This window comes from Miscanthus floridulus, chromosome 4 (assembly GCF_019320115.1).
Source record: "Miscanthus floridulus cultivar M001 chromosome 4, ASM1932011v1, whole genome shotgun sequence".
Taxonomy (NCBI): Eukaryota; Viridiplantae; Streptophyta; class Magnoliopsida; order Poales; family Poaceae; genus Miscanthus; species Miscanthus floridulus.
Window position 1 is genome coordinate 77,966,507 of NC_089583.1, and position 4,570 is coordinate 77,971,076.

Here is a 4,570-nt window from a genome sequence, read left to right on the forward strand (position 1 = left end):
GTCCCTAAATAATTACATATTCTTACCTGTGTTACAGTTACACATGCGGATGGGGTTCTGTTCTTTTTTTTTTCTCAGGCCCGGCTCAGCCCCAGGGCTGTTGTGCCTGCTGGGGTTCTGCTACATGTACCAACGGTACAACGCGTCTATGAATGCACACTTCCACAGTGATACGAGTGTCCTTGTTTTTCAATATGATTGAGATGGATAATAATTTAGAAGTAACTTACCTTATACACTAGTAGAGAAATGACCTTTGATCCTAGCTCGAAATTTGGCTTTAGTCCCGGTATTTTTCACGTCCGGAACTAGAGAGACCTTTAGTCCCAGTTTGTAGCTCCAACCGGGACTAAAGGTCCCTACCCAACAGCTACTGCGGACAGACTTTTGCTGCAGGGGACATTTAGTCCAGATTGGAGTTACCAAACGGGACTAAAGGTTAACTTTTACTCCTGGTTGGTCCCTCCAACTGGGAGTAAAAGTCTACTCCCGGCTAGAGGCTCCGTCCGGGACTAGAAAGGGACCTTTAGTTCCGGTTTCTGTCTCCAACCAGAACTAAAGGTCCCCTCCTATATAGCCATTCTTCCTCTCCGAGCCCGAGCCACTTCGAGCTCAGTGTTCTTGCTTCATCGCCGACCTCTCTTCTTCCTCATCGCCGGTAATCACAAGATTTCTTTAATTCCTCCATCGATTCTTCGGTTCTAAAGGTTATCAACTTTATACTCTCATGTTTCATCAGTAGCATATCTCATTTTGTGGAATAGATATATGTGGTTTTTTATGGTGGATTTTTTTTATTTGTAAGCCATTTAAGCTCAAAATCACTTTAAAGTTTGCATATTTGGATGAAGGAAGGTTAAAGTAGTTATTCAAAACTAGTATTCAGGTTTCATTTATAGCATGCATAGCACACTTCATGGTTTAGAGATATAGAGAATTTTAGAGTTTTTTTAATTTTATTTGTTTATAAAATGAAAAATTTATATTATATTAAAAATGAGTATAGAGAGTAGATGTCAACTGCTTCCGGGTCCTCGGCCTCTCATCGGGTTCCAAAGCGACTGAGGCCGGACCTCCCTCTCATTGCATGTGGCAAGTGTGAGGAGAAGATTGTGATGGAGTACCGGATGAGGAAGGAGTGTCCCAACAAGGACCGTATCTTCTACAAGTGTCCGGATCGCAATGTGAGTTATTTTATCGCATTTGATAATTATGGTTAATTTATACTTATTTTCATGATGATTGTGATTAAAGTTCTAATTTTTTGTTTTAATTTCAGTGGGATGGCACTGGATGTTTAGGCTGGTACTGGGAGGAAGAGTATGTTGAATACGTGCAAAACTCTATTGCACATGCGGCTACGGCGGCTAATAAGGCAGTGATCCTACGGAAAAAGCCCATAGATGTTGAACAAACGCATGATTTGTCTGTTTTAGTTGGGATTGGTCGCGAAAACCTTATACTACTGAAGTGCATTTTAGCTTTAGTTTTTTTAGTGGTAGTTGGGATTGTCTACATTATAGCGAGACTTTCATAAATTAATACCTTGTGTGGTGGCATGCATGTCGTATAATTAACTAATTATATTCTAGGTTTTAATATGGTATGTATGTCATGTAATGCAGATGAGCCGGTATTGGATGTACAATGCTGATCGCCGCTCCTAAGAGTTCATTAAGGGCATGCATTCTTTCTTACGTGTGGCCGAGGCAAACAAACACGATGGTTTCATGTGCTGCCCATGTGCCATATGTAAAAATTTGAAGGAATATGCTAGCTCAAGAAGTCTTCATTCACACTTGTTTAAGTCGGGTGCCATATGACATCACCGCACCGTTTACATCATGTGAGCTACATATTCCAAAAGGGAATGCCACAACCATGGTGGCTCTCAGTGTTTTCTCTCCTCTAGATCCTACCAAGACACCAAGAATCCATGGGGCAATAATACCACCTAGATATGTTAGCGTCTCAGTGGATAGAGTTAACAAAGGTTTTAGTGATCTAGCTCTTGACATTCCAGGAGGTGATGGGGAGAAGACTCTAGGAGAAGTAGAGAAGACATTCATACTATAGCGCAAGCGCTACATCATTATTCCTAGGGTCTCTAGTCCACCACCGCTTCCTCAACTGCCAGACAATAGGTGCGGACAAAAGTGAACAAAATAATTTTTTCACTAATTTTCTATTGACATACATGATTAATAATAACAATTTCTTATACCTAATTATTTTTTTGTACTCACACAGCAGGGCCTCCGCCAACCTAAGTCCAATTATTCAATTTTTAGATCATCATAGTGCTCCGGGCAATGATTATGCAACGCCGCCACCGCCGCCACCGCCAAGGAGGTCTCCAACGGCTGCCCCGCCTCCCTTGATGACCAAGAAGTAGTCAACTCCTAAGAGGTCCATCCCGCAAATGAAGCCGTTGGCCCACCAGCCGGCAAAGAAGAAAATCTCCTCTAATCCAGTTATTCCCCAAAAACTGTCTTACGAGAAAAGTGAAAAGGAATTAAATGTTGTAGTACAAAAAGATGTGAACAGTTTCTTCGAAAAAGTAAGAAAGCAACGAGAAGCGAGGGAGAACCCGGAGAAACCGTACTTCGACCTACCTCTAGATCTTCTAAGAAAGAAGATGGACCAGAAAAAGCGGGAATCTCAAAAGACCCTGCCAAAATCGGACTACGATCGCTCTCTCACCAAGTCATTTGAGGCGGCGCAGAAAAAGACTAGAGCAGGAAAATGTGTTGCACAACTCAGACAATAATCGCAACAATCAGTCCCCCCTCTTGTCATTCGTAATGAATATGGTTTCAAACTTAGACTTACTGGACGTCGATTTTGAGGACCTGGTTTGGTTTTACGAGGATACTGGTTTGGACCTTGCCCAAGTGCTCGCTGAAGGACCATCTGCTCTGAAAGTGGATCCTTGGAAGAAATTTGAACATGAAAAGAGTCTATACAACCCTGAGGCCTTAGGTGAACTGGGTATGCAAATGTACCTACTAAACAAATGGCACATGACGATGTGTGAACGGGGAGAGACGACCTTTGTTTCTATCAAAGTCAGAAACCAACATTACTTCCGTGGCGATGACGTTATATATATCAAGTTTTTAGAATTACACCAACTATGCCACCTGGACTCTCTCGACAAAAGTCTCATTAGCTGCTATTGTCTATAAGTGTGATTATTTTCTACTATTAAAGTGTATATATATAAAGCTACATGTATATATATAAATTATATATCCTCACACTATATTTTTATATATGCAAATATGAGATGACAGAACTCAGAAAGAGAAAGGATAATGATGTTGGTTTCGTTGATCCAAATGTCGTATTCAAACACCCTAATCCCCTGCCTGGATGGAAAGTTGAACTCGAGAAAAATCTCATGAGGTTCTTAGTGAACCAACAAAACAAGGACATACTCTTCCCCTACAACTTCAAGTGAGTGTTTAATAATTAATGTCGATCATATGAACATTTGTTCAATTATTTGCTTACTAGCTAAGCTATCTCCCATACATATATATATATATATATATATATATATGATGACTCTAGTTAATGTCGATCATATTTGTGTATAAAAACATATGCAACAATCACTGGATATTGATGGTCATCGATATGTCCAATAGTCGATTGAGCATCTTAAACTCGTTAAGAAAAGAGCAAACAGAGTACCAAGACATGATAGATATTATCCAAGGGTAATTTGGTCTCTCTAGCAACAATATATACCCCGATCTCTTAACTGAAATAATTATTAAAGGCCAAATTAATTTTTTTATTGGGCGCAGTGTTTGGAAAAGTTTCATTGAGGAACACCACATGAAACATTGCAAAGCGCCACTGGATGTAATCGCACACAAAGTAAGTACTAGCTACATTTATATATATATAATTCAATGAACACAATGCATGCTTTCAATTCACCGGATCTTTTTTCTCGTAAAAGTGGGTTATGAGGTAAGAACAGGGGACCAACTACTGCAGATACTATGTTTGCGAGTTCATCATGGCGTACTAAAAAAGAACTCCTGAAGAGATCCTCAAAGTACGTTATATAAATATATTTATATATTCATAATTTCTTTTATTGCTCATATATATTAATACTTTTTTCTTTAACTTTTATTGAAGACTCTATGGCTGAAGGAAAAAGTCATATGACGTGACCAACTGAAAGCAATTTAAGAGACCATAGCAGGATTTCTTAATGACTAGGTCTTAAACCCTGTCGGTGAGTTCTACGATGACATGAACGAAACATGGAAGTCAAACCAGATGGAGTGAATTTGTTATCCCAAGGATATGATAGAATATACGATGCAAGCTTTATTTGTAATATATATATACATATTATATGTACATAAAATAACGTACAATGTATATGCATATAATATATACGTTAGTTTCATACTTTAGTTTGTACAAAATATTCGAACATTATAAGCGTGTAGAATACGTATATTATTAGCAGCGTAGAATGCGTATTCGAAAAGCTATTCGAAAACCAAAACGAATCATCAATTGAAAATAGAAAAAAAAAAGA